Source organism: Bos taurus, chromosome 12 (assembly GCF_002263795.3).
Source record: "Bos taurus isolate L1 Dominette 01449 registration number 42190680 breed Hereford chromosome 12, ARS-UCD2.0, whole genome shotgun sequence".
NCBI classification, from domain to species: domain Eukaryota; kingdom Metazoa; phylum Chordata; class Mammalia; order Artiodactyla; family Bovidae; genus Bos; species Bos taurus.
In genome coordinates this window covers 61,626,984-61,649,306 of record NC_037339.1, presented here as the reverse complement: position 1 = coordinate 61,649,306, position 22,323 = coordinate 61,626,984, and positions in this window count along the sequence as shown.

Below are 22,323 nucleotides of genomic sequence, written 5' to 3'. Positions count from 1 at the left end.
AAAAAAAAACAAATAAACCCCCACATTTTCTCAGCTAAAACTTTCCCAATCATTTGTAAATGTTACGTCCTGTCATGCGTTTGATCCCATGATTAGCTTATCTTAATAAATTAAGTGCTGTTATAATGTATGTGGGAGGCTTGCTTGTAACTCACATGATAAAGAATCTGCCTATAATGCAGGAAGTGAGTGAGTGAGTGAAGTCGCTCAGTGGTGTCCGACTCTTTGCGACCCGTGGACTGTAGCCTACCAGGCTCCTCCGTCCAAGGGATTCTCCAGGTAAGAATACTGGAGTGGGTTGCCATTTCCTTCTCCAGTGGATCTTCCTAAACCAGGGATTGAACCCAGGTCTCCCGCATTGCAGACGTTAATGCAGGAAACTTGGGTTCAATTCCTGGGTCGGGAATATCCCCTGGAGAAGGGAATGGCAACCCACACCAGTATTCTTGCCTGGACAATCCCCATGGACAGAGGAGCCTGGCCGCCTTACAGTCCATGGGGTCATAGAGTCAGACACAACTAAGCGACTAACACTTCATAATGTATGTGTGATCTCGTTTGTTTAAAACTTAAGAAAATAAATATTAATCAACCTCAATTGTTGTCAAAGCAACATTTCAGAGATTCAGTTGTTTCTATAAGACATCAATTCAGCTATAACACAAATATAATTATTAAAATCTTTACAAGTATTCACACATATCTTTATTTCTATTTTACAGCAATATAATGAAAATATAGCAACTTGAATTCGGTGCTTTCATCAGATATTGGATGATCACATAAGAAAACATTTTGCTGAGAATAATGAAAGATAAGAATATACTGCATATTAAGTCTTTTGAATTATTTTAAAAGACTTAACTTACAACTGAAAATTATTATATTATTCAGTATTATTTAAAACAACCTTTGTATTAAAACAATTGAGAAAAAGTATACTATATTTCTTTTATTTTCTCAAAACTATTAACACTCATCAATATTGTAAGCAGATTGATTTTCAGTATTATTTATTTATAATAATATGTATTTAATATGATCATTTATTTCACTTTAGACTTAGTAACATTTGGTATTCCTTCCTTCATTAGGATTAAAATACACAGAACCAAATATAAATAAAATATGTTCAATGTAAAATCAACTTTCTCAATGGGATATTTTCCTAACTAAGTTCATCCAAACACCTGGGGTACTGCGTTGTACAGATGCATCGAGAGAGGGCCATACAATGTAATTGTTAGAAGCTGGAACACAAATTCCCGACTTCTATTTATGTATCTATAAGACTAATAACTGTCTTTTAATACGGGGTAGTATAAATCATTTTGTTAAAGCTATTTAAAATTTTAATTAAATCAATAATCCTCTCCATGAATTTGTGCTATGAATAAATTCTTCTTTACTTTCCTCCTAACTTATTTTCAGATATGATTCTAATTTTCCTGCCACATTCTAAGCAACCAAATTGGAATGAGAAGCAAATAAAATAATGGCAACAAATAATATCTCCTGGGGAAAGTTAATAAAAATTCTTTATTACCCTGTTGGTTGGTGATAAAATTTTTGTTTATCTGATCTCTTTATAACTCAAAAACTAAAATGATAGAAATTTTCAGGCAGAAAAATTACTTTTTTAATGTTCCATTATCATTGCAGTCCATGACATCAGAGAATATTTATACTTGCATTTTTCTACTGCTTCTGACTGGAATTGCAAAGATGTCTCTTTTAGTAAGACAATTAAATGTTTAGCCATAGTATAAACTTTGACATGAATAACATCTGACAAAACAATAAGTAGTTAATTAATATCCATGAAATGAATAAGTTAATAAGCATAAAATATGACAGAATAACATCTTACACAAAATATACTAAATATGATTGCTCTCTTTTCCTAGTCTAATAAATTCTATTGGCCTAGAGCATTATAAATCAGAGTCTATGAAAACTAAAATATATATGACTTTAGACTAAATGACAACCTTAACTCAATTTTACTTCTTTCATAATGTAGTATTTATAAATGCCTATTAGAATTTGTATATACTAGTCCCAATCATAGTCTAATTCAGTGATGTCTGAATGATGGCAAAGTTTGCAATTTTGATACTATACACATACTATAAAGTGTGGAGCATGTAGAAAAACTTAGCTGAGAAATGAGCAGTAATTAAGATTTTCTAGAAGGTGGGAAACTAAAGGAGGATAAGAAATATTAAAATTAAAAAATAAAAGATATAATTTGCAACAATCTTCTATGCTTACTTTTCTTCATTACATTCATCCTCTAGCCAGCAATTTTTATGCATGTAGTTAGTAGTCAATGAATGTTTGCTATTTTAATTATATAACATATATTAACACAAAAATAACTGAATAAATGAATAGTTCAATATTTAACAGTTTTAAAATAATTATCAAAATATTTAACAAATACAGCTATTTTAGAAAATTGTTTTGTATTTAAATGTTGACAGGTCCTCTGACCTAGTAATTTCACTTCTATGTGTATACTTACTGTGTACATAGGTGGAAAATGAAACATATAAGAATGTTTTATAGGCATAAGTTTTAATAGTTCAAACTGTAAGCAAATCAAATATTTTAATACAATGGTTAAAATGGGTATAGTATATGTATGTTATATATTATATTTACCATAAATAATATATATGAGACATAGAGGTTACAGAAATAGATATATAATATATGTGCAGTTACAAATAGACATATCAAGGTTATAATGGATAAATACAAAATAAAATATTCAGAACTATGTTAGTGCATGATTTTTTAAATTGTGGCATTATTAATCTCAATTGCCTCATACCTCCTCAAATTGTAGGTACTATTATTATATTCTTGTGCATTTATCCAAGGCAAGAAAATGCTTGCACAAGCACATTTCTATTTCCTCTTTCTTTTTTTTTTTTCTTTTTCTGTACTTGGTATTCCAATCAAATTACACTATTTGACTTTCAATATAATAGAGGAGATGATCCATGGACTCACTTTACTTCCCATCTTTTTTGTTCTTCCTCATCTAATTGGTTTAAATTTGATCCATATCCACATGGTTAGAAGACATAACATTTGCAATCTTTCTGTCACTCTAATATTCATATTTGTTTTAATATTTATTCTTCATATAAATATATTCAATTATCACTGCTTGTCCTTTAGCTGTAATTTCCCAAGTCATTTCTTGGTTGCCTAAAGCTCATCCTCCAGTAATTTCCCAAGACAGTCTCACGAGCAAAAAATGAGCTCTTGCATGTTTAAAATAATTTTTATACCAGCTTTATACTTTAGAAAGTTTGAACTTATTACAGAATCCATGGATCACACATTCCTTATCTAACTATATAGTAGGAGTAATTCAACTGGACTGTGATTTTGAATGTTGCCTTTGAGAAAATTGAGATCAACTGAATTATTTTCCCTCATTAAGTAAAGTTAAAAAAAAAATGGTTTTACTTTTGTGTACAATGATGTTATCTAACAGTTAACCACTTTTCTTTAATTTTTCTAAGAACATTGAATGACATATCAATATGTAGATTCATATAATTGTATTCATAGAAGTATTGATATATAGCATAAACAAATAGATATTCATATGAATACACTTGTATATGCACATATGTATATATGTATATATTTGCACATATATAAACATATACGTAAATAAGAATGTACATTCATAGGTATAGTACAGTAACACAGCTAAGCTAACATATACCCATTCTACTGTAAAAATTGTTATTCCTGCTCACTTAAAAGAATAAAGAAGATCTAGAAATTTGCAGAGGCAGAGAAGATAATGTTTGAAATATCATTATTTAAGAATGCCAAAAATGTTCTGCTCACTATTACCTAGATTGTCTTATGAAAGAGTATCACTTTTAATCCAATAATTACCCAAAAAAAATATTGGAAAGAACATAGGGCTGAGACAACTGGATTTGAATCTTACATCCAATAGTTACCTCCACAGAGTTACTTGCATTCATTTCTAGGGCTCTATTTTCACTTCAATAAATAACAAAATATAGTTCCAAAAATGTGCTATGAAAAAATAATGGTCACATTGTTATCTCTAACTGGTAACTATTATTACTTTTCAATCACACTTTTCACATCAAAATTTAAATTGTAGCCATATCTGAAAATGGCAGATATTTGTCAGATTCACAATAATCTAATTTTAACTGCTTATTAATTGCTATAATTATTCATGCATTGTTATAAAGCAAATGTTTATTAATTTCTATTCCCCATATACTTAAATAAGACATTGTTTTTACTTTCAATATGCTTCCAAACTCATGTGGGACACAAAAATCAACAGAAAATTTAATCTGAGGCAATCAGTTTCAATATCTATATAAGTAAAAACATCTCAGTTGTGAAAGAGAAACTGTGTGTCAGTTTTGTAAGCCTTTGGAAATGAGGGCTATACAGTCTCACACAAAATGTAAAGGTGATTACTAGCTCAGGGGAATAGAGAGAGTGTGTTGGAGACAGGAGGGAAATAAAAAACTAGAAATACCACAGTAATTATTTACAGCTGGGGCATATAGGTTATGATAAGTATAGTCATGGCATTCAATGCCATTTTCTTCATAAAAAAGTGGATGTTATACTAAAGATGAGAAGATGCTGACAGACTTCAAAAACATGCAGGAAGACCTGAAGTATTAAATTATGTATTTTTGAATTATCACTCTGAATTCTGAATGAGTGAGGACTGAATAGAGACTAGCTTCGTTGTAGTCTGGGAGACTTAGTAACAGGCCGTTTTAATTATGTAGACAACAGATGACCATCAGTCAGTTCAGTCTCTCAACCCTGTCTGACTTTTTGTGACCCCCATGGACTGCAGCACACCAGGCTTCCCTGTCCTTCACCATCTCCCAGAGCTTGCACAAACTCATGTCCATTGAGTCAGTGATGCCATCCAACCATCTCATCCTCTGTTGTCCCCTTCTCCTCCCACCTTCAATCTTTCCCAGCATCAGGGTCTTTTCAAATGAGTCAATTTTTCACATCAGGCCTTATAGAGATGACCATAAGCTTAATTTAAGGAATGGAAAATTCAGATAAAAGTATTTGATTTCATCACATATTAATGCATGTATGTGGAATCTAGAAAATGGTACAGGTGAACCTATTTGCAGGGCTGGAATAGAGAAGAAGATGTAAGGAATGGATGTGTGGGCACTGCAGGGGTTTGGATGACTTGGGAGACTGGAATTACCTTATATATGCTGTCAAGTGTAAGAGACAGCCAGTTTGAACCTACTGTACTGTGCAGGGAGCTCAGCTCTCTGTTTTATGACCTAGATGGATGGAGTGTGGGCAGGGTAGAAGAGGGATATCCAAGAGGGAGGGAATATAAGTGTACATGTAGCTGATTCACCTTGCTGTATGGCAGAAACTAACACAACCTTGTAAAGCAACTATATAATTTAAAATAAAATAAAAAAAAAGGAAAAATGATTTCAACTTCACACATTGCTGATGGTGTCTCATATAATACAACCACTTTAGAAAAGTTTTACAGTATAATATAAAGTTAAATATATATCTTTGATTAAGCAATGTTATTCATAGATACTGAGCCAATTACATATATATATATATATATATATATGCATATATACATATGGACTTCTATATCTATTTCCCAAAACTTTTATATATATGAGTGCATGTGTGCATGCTAATTTGCTTTAGATCAGTCTGACTCTTTGTGACCCTATGAACTGTAGCCCACGCAGCTCCTCTGTCCATGGGATTCTCCAGGCAAGAATACTGAAGAGGGTTGCCATGCCCTCCTCCAGAGGATCTTCCTGACTCAGGGATTGAACTCTTGTCTCTTATGTCTCCTGTATTGACAGTCAGGTTCTTTACCACTAGTGCCAACAGGGAAGCCTATATATATATATATATATATATACACACACACACACACGTGTGTGTGTATACATATATGTATAAAACACAAAAATATTTATAAGCACATTTTTAACAACTTTCTTCATAGTAGCCCCAAACTAAAACAATGGGAAAATAAGAAAATATATCAAGAGAAGGATAAATAGACAAACTGTTGCATAGTCATACAGTGAAATATTACTCAGCAATGAAAAGATGATACTGACATATGTAACTTAATGGATGAAATTCACATACTTTATGTGGACAAGAGAACAGATATACATGCACATACATATAAGAATATTAGAGTATTACTCAATTAATATGAAATATCTCAATTCCTTCAAATGTGACCCTTCCTTTACTATAAAGTGAAGTGAAGTGAAGTGAAGTCGCTCAGTTGTGTCCAACTCTTTGCAACCCCATGGACTGTAGCCTACCATGCTCCTTGGTCCATGGGATTTTCCAGGCAAGAGTACTGGACTGGGTTGCCATTTCCTTATCCAGAGGATCTTCCCAACCCAGGGATCAAATTTACTATAAAACTGTTCCCAATTTAGATATTTAGTTGCTGTAATATTAAAGTTAATAGAGCCAACAAAACAAAAAAAAAATGAGTGAAATACATTAGCAAGCACACCCCAAAGGGTAAAATTTAAATATTATGGCTGAAATGCAAGTGGCTAATTTGACTTAACACAAATGTGGAGTAATAATGGGATATTAAACACAGTCACATAAAACAAATTATTAAGACCAGTATTTCAGGTATCTATAAGAACTAGATCATATTATGCTCTTTGATTCTCTAGTTTCTTGTACTCAACAGAGTTTTCAATTGTAACCATGATGCTCCCCTAAACCCAACCATGGCATGCCCTGTCTTTGAAACCTCCCCTTACCTGCATCATAATCTGATTGAATGCATCATCTCATTTACCAGTGCTTTCCTAATACAAGCCTGAAGTTGCTAATTTTTTTGAATACTGAAAAGTAAACTTCAGTCTCCTCCTTGGAGAAAATCTCTACAAGACAGTTTCCCCAGCATGACCCTTGGTCCTCTTCTCTGTATAGCAGTTCCCTTTCTGGACCTCACTATATTTACTGTCTCTTCTCAATATTTTTCCTTTAAGATTCTTTATTAAGGATTTTTTTTTTCCTGTTTGCATGTGGAAGGAGAAAACCCCTTTGAAACCACTAGCTTACACCTTTATTACAATGTCACAATATGGACAGCTTTGTAATGAGTGCCATGGGGGAACACAATTAGATTTCAGAATTTATAGGGAATCGATAGCATATTCAAAAGCAGAGACATTACTTTTCCAACAAAGGTCCGTCTAATCAAGGCTATGGTTTCTCCAATAGTCATGTATGGATGTGACAGTTGAACTGTGAAGAAAGCTGAGTGCCAAAGAATTGATGCTTTTGACCTGTGGTGTTGGAGAAGACTCTTGAGTGTCCCTTGGACTGCAAGGAGATCCAACCAGTCCATTATGAAGGAGACCAGTCCTGGGTGTTCTTTGGAAGGAATGACGCTGAAGCTGAAACTCCAGTACTTTGGCCACCTCATGTGAAGAATAGACTCATTGGAAAAGACTCTGATGCTGGGAGGGGTTGGGGGCAGGAGGAGAAGGGGACGACAGAGGATGAGATGGCTGAATGGCATCACCGACTTGATGGGCATGAGTTTGAGTGAACTCTGGGAGTTGGTGATGGACAGGGAGGCCTGGTGTGCTGCGATTCATGGGGCTGCAAAGAGTCGGACACAACTGAGCGACTGAACTGAACTGACAACGATTAAGTACAGACTGGTACTGAGAATTGTTCACTATTCAAATTCTTGGGTTATATAAAGATATTTAGATATATTAATATAGGACAGAAGTTATCAGATTAGAAGTCATTGATTAGGCGACCTTGTGTTTAACAAGACGGATAGGACTGATAGTGGATGAATGGCTTGCAAGGGTCAAAGTGAAAATTGTTTAGTCTTTCTGGGGTTGAGACACAAAAATGAATCTTGAATCGGATACATGCTCTTTCTGATATGTAAGTAAAGTATTTATTTTATTTAAGCCCTTGCTTCTTCAGTATAAAATACAAATAAAACTTTTCATAAATAGTTGAGACTATGGGGAAAATAATATATGTACAATACTTAATAAAGTGTCTGGCCTATAAAAAACAAAACATGTAGTGGCAACATGTTTATTAATAATAAGTGTCTTTTGCTCTGTGTCTTAAATTGTCTCATATTAAATTCACCAGATACTTGATGAATCAAAGTTTTAAAAAAATGTGGAGACAAATCCTCTGTGATACTTCTTCTATACTTTAATTCTAATCTGTATTATGAAGTTGTAGTGGCTCAAAGCTAATTTCCTTATGTTTAGTCTCTGACTTGTGTAAACAAATGTATATGTCAATGCCAGTCGAGACTTCCCTAGATTAATCCCATTCCTGTTCAAAACCTTCAGACTCCTTATTTTTACAGTAAAATACACTTATCCTGTTTTGCATTCATGATTTTCTGTTGAATTTATTGTCTAAAATAAATGCCCCTATTTGATTTCTAAGGCTCCTCCTATTTAATACATATACTTTCTGCAAGCTATGCCCCATGATTTCTTACATCTATTCCTTTACTTAATAAGTTCCCTTTATGCAGAATTCTTTTCTTTTTCTATACAAGTTAAAATCTTATGTATACTGAAGCCTTCCAAATTATTAACTTGTTGTTCTCGAAAAGCTTCCATGATCTGTAATACTGTAGTAAATCTCTCCCTAATCTGAGTATGTAATATGTAATTCCATACTATGAAATTTGTATTTTTAAACATGTAGATAATTCTAAATTTATATTTTGTGTTAAACCATCAATTAAGCCAAGTTCCTTGAGAATGACAACTATTGTTGATCCCTTTTTTGATTTCCTCAACTGGGCCTAGATCACTTATGGATCTCAGTAACAGAATGTCAGAATATTTTTTCTGCCTCCAAGTGCTGACATCTTTCTAATACAATGCCATCTGCCTTCACAAAGCAAGGGCTTGCTATTCTACAGGATAATTGACTCAAAAATTAGAGTTTCAGGTTTCCATCATTTCTGACATTTTTAAAAAGGGATTCAGATAAACTTTCCTTAGAATATCATTTGTGGATATAGGATATCTCAGGTATTATGCCTATAAACACAAATGAAAACAAACAAACAAACAAACAAAAAAACTGAAAGTGAGAATCTGCAAATGTACTTGGCAAATGCTGCAAGGTTTGTTTTGTAAACAATTTGTGTTGCCCTCAGATCAAATATTGTCAGTACCTTTTGATTATACTCATCCAAGGGCAGTTTTTGCAGTATGACAGTTTTCTCACATATCAGTCTTGCCATCACAGGAGTACAGTGGCTCACTATAAAAGCTGATCTGTTGGGTTATGTGTACTCTAAATAGTACTAATTGAATGAAGAAAAGACTGCCAAGAGGTTTGATACTTAAAGGGAATTATTTTGTGGACTTTGGAGTGGTTGGCCTGTAATGAAGTAGTGATCTGTGATCTATGATGAAAGTTTAATCAACATCTTCATTCATTGATGTGACTTTTACTGATTGAAATGCACATCTGTAAAGTATAGTTTCATACTAGTTTAACAAGAATTTTTTGAGACAAGACCATTTTATTTATTTTTTATTTTATATTTTTTTTATTAAAAAAAGAGACAAGACCATTTTAAATGTTTTTTTTCCTTTGCATCTATTCCTGTTAATGAATATCATGGTACATCCCTAAGAAGTGGAAAATGTCAAGACAAACTACAAAGGCTTGATGTGGGAATATTTGATTGCCAGTGCCAGTTTCACAGCAGTGGGATTTTTGGACAAGTTAATTAGTTTTTAAAATTTTGTTTTCATAAACTATAATATTTTAAAAATAAAATATCTGCCTGTGTTACTTTCCATAAATGTAGGTAAGATTAATTGAAATAACAGATATGAGTAGTATGTTTTAGTTTGTGAACTATAAGGTGAGGTAAATACACTGTGAACATGCTAATTAAAATTAGAACATAATAAAAACCTGGGTGTGTGTGTGAGCTGTTGTCTCTGACTCTCTGCAACCCCATGGACTGCAGCCCACCAGGCTCCTCTGTTCATGGAATTTCCCAGGCAAGAATATTGATAGGTTGCCATGCCTTCCTCTACAGGATCTTCACAACCCAGGGATCAGATCCCTGTCTTTTGGGTCTTCTGCACTGGCAAGCAGAAATAGTAGAACATTTGAGACAATACTCAGTAGTTATAAAGGTAGGTAAGTATTTTGGGTTTATTTTTAAATCATTCTCACGAATAGTACTTCTCAAGAATGTATTGAATTGTCAGTGATGGAATAAAGCAGTATAAGATAGCAGATATCAAAAAGAATTCATGTATTAGGATAGATCAAATAAACACATGTGGGGAAAAAAAAATAAAACTTTAGACGTCAAAGCAAATGAAAATGTTTGAGGGCATGGTAATAGACTAGGCATAGGGAAGAATTCATTCTGAGTCATGATAAACCAAAGAAGACATCAGAAGTCAGTTTTATCTTGAGATAGCCATTAAACAGTTTATACAAAATATATTTGCTGAACCCCCCTGCAAATGAGAGAGTCTTATAAATAAGGAACAGTGTGTTTGCAATGACCAGTGCGTACTCTTGGCAGAACTCTATTAGCCTTTACCCTGCTTCATTCTGTACTCCAAAACAAAATTTGCCTGTTACTCCTGGTATTTCTTGACTTCCTACTTTTGCATCCAGTCCACTATAATAAAAATGACATTTTTTGGGGGGTGAGTTAGTTCTAGAAGGAAGAATTCTAGTAGGATCAGTTGTAGAAAGAAGAATTCTACTAGCATCAGTTCTAGTAGGAAGTCAAGAAATACATGGAGTAACTGGCATATTTGTCCTTGGAGTAAAGAATGAAGCAGGGCAAAGGCTAACAGAGTTAAGCCAAGAGAACACACTGGTCATAGCAAACACCCTTTTCCAACAACACAAGAGAAGACTCTACAAATGGACATCACCAGATGGTCAACACTGAAATCAGATTGATTATGTTCTTTGCAGCCAAAGATGGAGAACCTCTATACAGTCAGCAAAAACAAGACCAGGGGCTGAGTGTGGCTCAGATCATGAACTCCTTATTGCCAAATTCAAACTTCAATGGAAGAAAGTAGGGAAAACCACTACAGCATTCAGGTATCAGTTCAGTACAGTTCTCGCTCAGTCGTGTCCTACTCTTCACAACCCCATAAACCTCAGAACTCCAGGCTTTCCTGTCCATCACCAACTGCCAGAGTGTACCCAAACCCATGTCCATTGTGTCATGATGTCATCCAAGCATCTCATCCTCTGCCATCCCCTTCTTCTCCTGCCCTCAATCTTTCCCAGTATTAGGTCTTTTCAAATGAGTCAGCTCTTTGCTTCTGATGGCCAAAGTATTGGAATTTCAGATTCAACATCAGTCCTTCCAATAAACACCCACTAATCTGCTATAGGATGTACTGGTTGGATCTCCTTGCAGTCCAAGGGACTTTCAAGAGTCTTCTCCAACACCATAATTCAAAAGCATCAATTTTTCGGTACTCAGATTTCTTTATAGTCCAATTCTCACATCCATACATGCCTACTGGAAAAATCATAGCCTTGATTAGAAGGACCTTTCTGGACAAAGTAATGTCTCTGCTTTTTAATATGCGGTATAGGTGGGTCATAACTTTCCTTCCAGGGAGTAAGTGTCTTTTAACTTCATGGCTGCAATCATCATCTGCAGTGATTTTGGAGCCCCCCCCAAAATAAAGTCAGCCACTATTTCCACTGTTTCCCCATCTATTTGCCATGAAGTGATGGGACCGTATGCTATTATCTTAGTTTTCTGAATGTTGGGCTTTAAGCCAACTTTTTCACTCTCCTCTTTCACTTTCATCAAGAGGCTCTTTAGTTCTTCTTCACTTTCTGCCATAAGGGTGGTGTCATCTGCATATCTGAGATTATTGATATTTCTCCCTGCAATCTTGATTCCAGCTTGTGTTTCCTCCAGTCCAGCATATCTCATGATGTACTCTGCATATAAGTTAAATAATCAGGGTGACAATATACAGCCTTGACTCCTTTTCCTATTTGGAACCAGTCAGTTGTTCCATGACCAGTTCTAACTGTTGCTTCCTGACCTGCGTACAGATTTCTCAAGAGGCAGGTCAGGTGGTCTGGTATTCCCATCTCCTTCAGAATTTTCCACAGTCTATTGTGATCCACACAGTCAAAGGCTTTGGCATAGTCAATAAAGCAGAAATAGATGTTTTTTCTGGAACTCTCTTGCTTTTTTGATGATCCAGTGGATGTTGGCAATTTGGTCTCTGGTTCCTCTGCCTTTTCTAAAACCAGCTTGAACATCTGAAAGTTCATGGTTCACATATTGTTGGAGCCTGGCTTGGAGAATTTTGAGTATTACTTTACTAGCGTGTGAGATGTGTGCAATTGTGCAGTAGTTTGAACATTCTTTGGCATTACCTTTCTTTAGGATTGGAATGAAAACTGACCTTTTCCAGTCCTGTGGCCATTACTGCATTTTCCAAATTTGCTGACATATTGAGTGCAGCACTTTCATAGCATCATCTTTTAGGATTTGTAATAGCTCAACTGGAATCCCATCACCTCCATTAGCTTTGTTCTTAGTGATGCTTCCTAAGGCCCACTTGACTTCACATTCCAGGATGTCTGGCTCTAGGTGAGTTTGAGTGTTCACACCATCATGATTGTCTGGGTTGTGAAGATACTTTTTGTACAGTCTGTCTATGTATTCTTGCCACCTCTTCTTAATATCTTCTGCTTCCGCTAGGTTCATACCATTTCTGTATTTTATTGAACCCATCTTTGCATGAAATGTTCCCTTGATTCTCTAATTTTCTTGAAGAGATCTCTAGTCTTTCCCATTCTGTTATTTTCCTCTATTTATTTGCACTCATCATGGAGGAAGTCTTTCTTATCTTTCCTTGCTATTGTTTGGAATTCTGCATTCAAATGGGTATATCTGTCTTTTTTCTCCTTTACTTTTCACTTCCTTTCTTTTCTTAGCTATTTGGAAGACCTCTTCAGACAGCTATTTTGCTTTTTTTCATTTCTTTTTCTTGGGGATGGTCTTGATCCCTGTCTCTTGTACAATGTCATGGACCTCCATCCACGGTTCATCAGGCAATCTGTCTATCAGATCTAGTCCTTTAAATCTATTTCTCACTTCCACTGTATAATCGTAAGGGATTTGATCTAGGTCATATCTGAATGGTCTACTGGTTTTCCCTGCTTTCTTCAATTTAAGTCTGTATTTGGCAATAGGGAGTTCATGATCTGAGCCGCACTCAGCTCCTGGTCCTGTTTTTGCTGACTGTATACAGCTTCTCCATCTTTGGCTGCAAAGAATGTAATAAATCTGCTTTTCATATTGACCATCTGGTGATGTCCATGTGTAGAGTCTTCTCTTGTGTTGTTGGAAGAGGGTGTTTGCTATGACCTGTGTGTTATCTTGGCAGAACTCTATAGCCTTTGCCCTGCTTCATTCTGTACTCCAAGGCCAAGTTTGCCTGTTACTCCACATATTTCTTGACTTCCTTCTTTTGCATCCAGTCCCCTATAATGAAAAGGACCCCAAAATCTTTCTGGGGTGTTAGTTCTAGAAGGTCTTATAGGTCTTTATAGAACCATTCAACTTCAGCTTCTTCAACATTACTGGTCGGGGAATAGACTTGAATTACCATGATATTGAATGGTTTGCCTTGGAAATGAACAATAATCATTCTGTCATTTTTGAGATTGCATCCAAGTGCTGCATTTTGGACTCTTTTATTGACTATGATGGCTACTCCGTTTTTTCTAAGGGACGCCTGCCCACAGTAGTAGATATAATGGTCATCTGAATTACATTCACCCATTCATCCATCTTAGTTCACTGATTCCTAGAATGTCAATGTTCACTCTTGCCATCTCCTGTTTGACCACTTCCAATTTGCCTTGATTCATGGACCTAATATTCCAGGTTCCTATACAATAATGCTCTTTACAGCATCAGACTTTGCTTCTATCACCAGTCACATCCATAACTGGGTGTTGCTTTTTCTTTGGCTCTATCCCTTCAATCTTTCTGGAGTTCAGATTTAGGTCATTCAGGTATGACCAAAATCAAATCTGCTGCAGTTACACAGTGGAAGTGAGAAACAGATTTTTGGGATTAGATCTCTGATAGAGACAGTGCCTGAAGAACTATGGACAGAGATTCGTGACATTATACAGGAGGCAGGGATCAAGACCATCCCCAAGAAAAAGAAATGCAAAAAGGCAAAATGTTTGTCTGAGCAGGCCTTACAAATAACTATGAAGGGAAGTGAAAGGCAAAGGAGAAAAGGAAACATATACCCATTTGAATGCAGAATTCCAAAGAATAGCAAGGAGAGATAAGAAAGCCTTCCTCAGTATCATTGCAAAGAAATAGAGGAAAACAATAGAATGGGAAAGACTAGAGATCTCTTCAAGAAAATTAGAGATACCAAGAAAAATTATCATGCAAAGATGGGCACAATAAAGGACAGAAATGGTATGGACCTAACAGAAGCAGAAGATATTAAGAAGAGGTGGCCAGAATACACAAAAGAGCTATACCAAAAAGATCTTCATGACCCAGATAATCACAGTGGTGTGATCACTCACCTAAAGCTAGACATCCTGGAATGTGAAGTCAAGTGGGCCTTAGGAAGCATCACCAAGAACAAAACTAGTGGAGGTGATGAAATTCTAGTTGAGCTATTTCACCTCCTAAAAGATGGTACTGTGAAAGTGCTGGACTTAATATGCCAGCAAATTTGGGAAAACGCAGCAGTGGCCACAGGACTGGAAAAGGTCAGTTTTCATTCCAATCCCAAAGAAAGGCAATGCCAAAGAATGTTCAAACTACCGCACAATTGCACTCATCTCCCACACTAACAAAGTAATGCTCAAAATGCTCCAAGCCAGATTTCAGCAGTATGTGAGCCATGAACTTCCTGATGTTCAAGCTGAATTTATAAAAGCCAGAGGAACCAGAGATCAAATTGCCAACATCTACTGGATCATGAAAAAAGGAAGAGAGTTCCAGAAAAAACATCTATTTCTGCTTTATTGACTATGCCAAAGCCTTTGACTGTGTGGATCACAACTAACTGTGGATAATTCTTCAAGAGATGAGAATACCAGACCACCTTACCTGCCTTATGAGAAATCTGTATGCAGGTCAGGAAGCAACAGTTAGAACTGGACTTGAAACAGCAGACTGGTTCCAAGTTGAGAAAGGAGTATGTCAAGCCTGTACTGTATTGTCACCCTGATTATTTAACTTATATGCAGACTACATATGAGAAACACCAGGACAGATGAAGTACAAGAGGGAATAAAGATTGCCAGGAGAAATATCAATAATGTCAGATATGCAGATGACAACACCCTTATGGCAGAAAGCGAAGAAGAACTAAAGAGCCTCTTGATGAAAGTGATAGAGGAGAGTGAAAAAATTGGCTTAAAGCTCAACATTCAGAAAACTAAGATCATGGAACTATCATGGAACTGTGGTGTTGGAGAAGACTCTTGAGAGTCCCTGGACTGCAAGGAGATCCAAACAGTCCATCCTAAAGGAAATCAGTCCTGAATATTCACTGGAAGGACTGGTGTTGAATCTGAAACTCTAATACTTTTGGCCACCTGATGTGAAGAGCTGGCTCATTTGAAAAGACCCTGATACTGGGATCGATTGAAGGCAGGAGGAGAATGGGATGACAGATGATGAGATTGTTGGACGGCATTACTGATTCAATGGATATGAGTTTGAGTAAACTCCAGGACGGAGAAGGCAATGGCACCCCACTCCAGTACTCTTGCCTGGAAAATTCCATGAATGGAGGAGCTTGGTAGGCTGCAGTCCATGGAGTCGCTGGGAGTCCGACAAGACTGAGCGACTTCACTTTCACTTTTCACTTTCATGTATTGGAGAAAGAAATGGCAACCCACTCCAGTGTTCTTGCCTGGATAATCCCAGGGATGGGGGAGCCTGGTGGGCTGCCGTCTATGGGGTCACACAGGGTCAGACACGACTGAAGCGACTTAGCAGCAGCAGCAGCAAACTCCAGGAGTTGATAATGGACAGGGAGGCCTGGAATGCCACAGTCCATGGGGTTGCAGAATCAGACATGACTGAGCGACTGAACTGAACTGATAAATAAGGAAGAAGAAAAAAAGTCAAGATCTATTTTGTTAAAGCCATGGGAAAGAAACTAGCTGAAATTGATGAAGAGAGTGAAAATCAAGCTTGAATTAGTCACAGAGCTCCCACAAATCAAATTTTGCAAGATTTTGAAATGAAAAATATTCATGAAAGCTTAGCTTCTGAGGTGGCCTTTGGTCAAATAACAGCAAGAAAACAACCACGCGAAGAAAGATGAAAACCAAAACAAACAGCAAATTCCATGTTAATTGTATGTTTCTTGATCCAGTTAAAACAGGTTCAAGCCAGAACCAAATTTTGATTTTCCATGTTTCAGTGTTAACTTTAGTTTCAGTTCACTTGCAATGAACTGAACTTGCAATGAACTATATATATTATATATAGGTAGGGATTGAATGAAATCTGATGATAAAGGATGATTTCCAAACAACAAGCATTATAATGTCAGTTATACTCCACACTGTTCCAGAAAGACTCTAAATAACTCCGATATTAACCTGGCATCTATCACAATAGTAAACCTGATTCTGGCAACTATTCTTCGTCCCCATTCCTGGTGTGTACTAAGGATTAAAATCCAATATTTTTAGAATATTTTAGAGATGGATTAACTCTCATCAGCATAAGTGGATTTGTCCCTGAGTTGCTATGCAGCAAGGCAGATAATAGAATGAGAACAAGCAGGAACTGTGCAGAAAGTGACCTGGGCTGATCTGAGGCACATGTATTGAGAGCTTTAGGAAAACGACTTTTCCTCTCTAAGCCTCGGTTTTCACTAGTATCAAAGTGACAGATTCAAATGTCTCTCAGAAGTTACTTATATGAACAAAATGAAATATTCTTTATTTTCATAAAGTACTTAGCCTCACACCTGGTATACAGAAAATGTAGAATATATGATGATTAAATATCCATCCCCAGAGTAAAGGATAAACTCATATTTTCCCAAAGCAGTCTTAGATGACAGCATGAATTCGATGATAGTAGCCAATCCCTTTTTATATCGAGAGGAACCGTAGCGTTATGGGGCTGAGAAGTCATATTTAGACTATAAATTAGGTTACAAACACTTTGCAGTCAGGGACCAAGTCATATATGATTTCTTTATCCCCAGTGCCTAGCAAAGTGCCCAGTAAACAGTAGATGCAATAAAACTTTGATGAATGCAGCTATTAAAAGGTAAAAGGCAGAGCCAACAAACACTTTCTGCCCATCAACTGTGGCAAATGGGAATAGACCAGTTTAGATAATTTTAGTTGTTGAATGAGAAGTGAGTCTGAAGGGCTTGACATAGCCGGCTTTGAATTGAGCTGTGATACTCTTCTGTCCACCAGGGACTGAAACAATCATGCTGGGCTAGCAAGTTCTCAGAACACTTCTAGCCACAGTAGCTGTTATGTATTATGATCTAATTGCCATTGTTTTTTCTGCAAGGATCTTTTCCACTAAACTATGCAATGATACATTCTATTAAAATAATGTGTGTATATATATATATATATATATATATACACACATATGTGTATATATATATATACATATATATATGCTCCTTCCTTAATGCACACAGAAGGAAAAGAGTCATTTCACATGTTACTAACACAAATGCACAATTTTTCAATACTCATTTGAGAGAATCATTAACATACTAGCATCATTTATATGAAGTTGTCTAGATGGATAAATAGATTAAATGTTAAAAGAATTGTTCTATGAGAATAAAATGAAATTGGAATTGTAAAGCTCAAATATTTTCATCAGTATTGGGGGGATTATAAAGAAACTAAAATGAATCTGATCAAAGTACTGTGCTACAGGTAACTGTTTTCACCTAAGGGAAATATTGACTCAAAAACTGTAAGGTCAAAACTGTTTTTATAACAGTACTAAGATATTATTTCCCTTTATCAGAGTGCTGATAATCTCAAAAATGACAGAATGATCTCTGTTCGTTTCCAGGGCAAACCATTCAAAATCACAGTAGTCCAAGTCTATGCCCCAAAAAGTAATGCTGAAGAAGATGAAGTTAAATGGCTCTCTGAAGACCTACAAGACCTTCTAGAACTAACACTGAAAAAAGATGTTCTTTTCATTATAGGGGACTGGCATGCAAAAGTAGGAAGTAATGAAATACCTGGAGTAACAGGCAAACTTGACCTCGGAGAACAAAATGAAGTGGGGCACAGGCTAATAGAGTTTTGCCAAGAGAACACGATGGTCATAATAAACACCCTCTTTCAGCAACACAAGAGAAGACTCTACACATGGATATCACCAGATGGTCAATACAAAAATCAGATTGATTATATTCTTTGCAGCCAAAGATGGATAAGCTCTAAAGAGTCAGCAAAAACAAGGCTGGGAGCTGACTGTGACTCAGATCATGAACTCCTTATTGCCAAATTCAGACTTAAATTGAAGAAAACAGGGGAAACCACTAGACCATTCAGGTATAACCTAAATCAAATCCCTGATGATTATACAGTAGAAGTAACAAATAAATTCAAGAGATTAGATCTGATAGACAGAGTGCCTGAAGAACTGTGGGCAGAGGTTCATGACATTGTACAGAAGGCAGGGATCAAGACTACATCCAAGAAAAACAAATGCCAAAAGGCAAAATGGTTGTCTGAGGAGGCTTTACAAATAGCTATGAAAAGAAGAGAAGTGAAAGGCAAAGGATAACAGGAAAGATATACTCATTTGAATGCAGAGTTCCAAAGAATAGCAAGGAGAGATAAGAAAGCCTTCTTCAGTGATCAGTGCAAAGAAATAGAGAAAAACAATAGAATGGGAAAGACTAGAGACCTCTTCAAGAAAATTAGAGATACCAAGAAAAATTATCATGCAAAGATGGGCACAATAAAGGACAGAAATGGTATGGACCTAACAGAAGCAGAGAATATTAAGAAGAGGTGGCCAGAATACACAGAAGAGCTATACCAAAAAGATCTTCATGACCCAGATAATCACAGTGGTGTGATCACTCACCTAGAGCCAGACATCCTGGAATGCAAACTCAAGTGGGCCTTAGGAAGCATCACTACAAGCAAGCTAGTGGAGGTGATGGAATTCTAGTTGAGCTATTTTAACTCCTAAAAGATGATACAGTGAAAGTGCTGCACTCAACATGCCAGCAAATTTGGAAAACTCAACAGTGGCCACAGGACTGGAAAAGGTCAGTTTTCATTCCAATCCCAAAGAAAGGCACTGACAAAGAGTCCTCAACTCTTCTCACTTTACCCAAAGAGTCCTCAACCACGCAACTGCACGCAACTGCACTCGTCTGCAATGCTAGCAAAGTAATACTCAAAATTCTCCAAGCCAGGTTTCAGCAGTATAGGAACCGAGAACTTCCAGACGTTCAAGCTGGATTTAGAAAAGGCAGAAAAACTGGTGATCACATTGCCAAATCCATTGGATCATCAAAAAAGGAAGAGAGCTCCAGAAAAATATTTATTTCTTCCTTATTGCTTATGTCAAAGCCTTTGACTGTGTGAATCACAGCAAACTGTGGAAAATTCTTCAAGAGATGGGAAAGCAGACCACCTGACCTACCTCCTGATAAATCTGTATGCACCTCAAGAAGCAACAGTTAGACCTGGACATGGAACAGCAGACTGGTTACTAATAGGGAAAGGAGTACATCAAGGCTGTATATTGTCACCCTGCCTATTTAACTTATAGGCAGAGTACATCATGAGAAATGCTGGACTGGATGAAGTACAAGGTGGAATCATAATTGCTGGGAGAAGTATCAATAACCTCAGATATGCAGATGCCACCACCTTTATGGCAGAAATCTAAGAGAACTAAAGAGCCTCTTGATGAAATTGAAACAGGAGAGTGAAAAAGTTGGCTTAAAACTCCACATTCAGAAAACTTAAGATCATGGCATTTGGTCCCATCACTTCATGGCAAATAGATCATGGGGAAACAATGGAAACAGTGACAGATTTTTATTTTCTTGGGCTCCAAAATCACTGCAGATGGTGACAGCAGCCATGATATTAAAAGACACTTTCTCCTTGGAAGCAAAGTTATGACCAACCCAGACAGCAAATTAAACATCAGAGACTTTACTTTGCCAACAAAGGTCCATCTAGTCAAAGCTGTGGTTTTTCCAGTAGTCATGTATGGATGTAAGTGTTGGACTACAAAGAATGCTGAGCCCGATGAATTGATACTTTTGAACTGTGGTGTTGGAGAAGACTCTTGAGAGTCCCTTGGACTGCAAGGAGATCCAACCAGTCAGTCCCAAAGGAAATCAGTCCAGAATATTCATTGGAAGGACTGATGCTGAAGCTGAAACTCCAATACTTTGACCACCTGATGTGAAGAACTGACTCATTTGAAAAGACCCTGATGCTTGGAAAAATTGAAGGCAGGAGGAGAAGGGGATGACAGAGGATGCAATGGTTGGATGTCATCACCGGCTCAATGGACATGAGTTTGAGTAAACTCGGGGAGTTGGTGATGGACAGGGAGGCCTGGCATGCTGCAGTCCACGTTGTCACAAATATTCAGACATGACTAAGTGACTAAACTGAACTGAACTGAAAGGGTAGGGCTCTGATTCAATATGATTTTCACCTTATAGAAGAGGAGGAAGCACCACGGATACATATGAGTAGAGAAAAGGCTACATGTGGGTAAAGTGAGAAGAAAGCATCTTCAAACCAAGCAGAGACGTCTGTAGGGAAAACAAAGCTACTGACATTTTGATATTGGACTTCTAGTTTCTGTTGTTGTTCAGTCACTCAGTGTTTGTTGAGATCTTTTAATGGACTGAAACCTGGTGGTCTGGAGTTGACTGATAAGAAAGTAAAGGAGAGAGAAAGAGGCTGATTTTCCTTGGTTATGCAGAAAGCCAGTAAAGCCCCTGGTACGGGGCTTGCTCTGTTCACGAAGGCCTCAGGTGCCCTTTCGAATGGGTGAAGTCGCAGAGCACCTTCTCAAGAGCGTCTTAGAAGCCTGGGCAGGAGTGAACCAAAGGACCTCTGTGCTCCAGGGGATCAGCCTGAAAAAAAGAGAGAGAGAAAGAGAGAGAAAGCAAGACACAGGGACCAAAACTCTGATGGAGCAGAGGTGTTTTATTCAACATTGTGTGAGTATTTATACTGTCTCATAAGGCAGCTATTTTCAGCAGAGATAAAATAAAAACTTACAAGTTATCAAGGAAACATGAGGCCATGCATATGAAAGAGAGAAGGTTGTAAATAATCACTTTTACCATATGGTTCATAAAAAGGAAGAGGGTACTTATCCCCATATAGAAAAACTAATAAAGGAAATGCCTGGATTCATCAGCCCCTGGGAGAGGCTTGCGTCTCCTCTTAATTCCTGAATATTCAGGAATTAATAAGGAACAGAGAATTCCTGACAGATCCAAAACAGCACACAGGAAGCCTCCTCTTAAATGCTTCCTGACAGGTGTTGTCCAACTCTTTGTGACCCTATGGACTGCAGAATGCCAGGCTTCCCTGTCATTCACAATCTCCCAGAGGTTGCTCAAACTCAAGTCTATTGAGTTGATGATGCTGTCCAAGCAGCTCATCCTCTGTACCCCCTTTTCCTCCTGCCTTCAATCTTTCCTGGCCTCAGAGTCCTTTCCAATGAGTCAGCTCTTCCCATCAGGTGGCCAAAGTATTGGAGCTTCAGCTTCAGCATCAGTCCTTCCATGAATATACAGGGTTGATTTCCTTTAGGATAGACTGGTTTGATCCCCTTGCTAGTCAAGGGACTCTCAAGAGTCTTCTCCAGCACCACAGTTCAGAAGCATCAATTCTTTGGTGCTCAGCCTTCTTTATTAGTCCAACTCTTACATCCATACTTGACTCCTGGAAAAACTATAACTTTGACTCTACAGGCCTTTGTTGGCAAAGTGATGTCTCTATCTTATGGAACTGTGATAAAATGAATTCTCTTTTCTAAGCCATCCATTCTGTATCATTTTTTATGGAAACCCTAGCAGACTAATACATTGGCCTTAGACAGTTTCCACTACTGGGGAATCCCCTGAAGATCTCTGGTTTTCTCTCTTTGAAGCTCTGTCCTCTCAAATACTTTACTCTGTGACTCTCAGT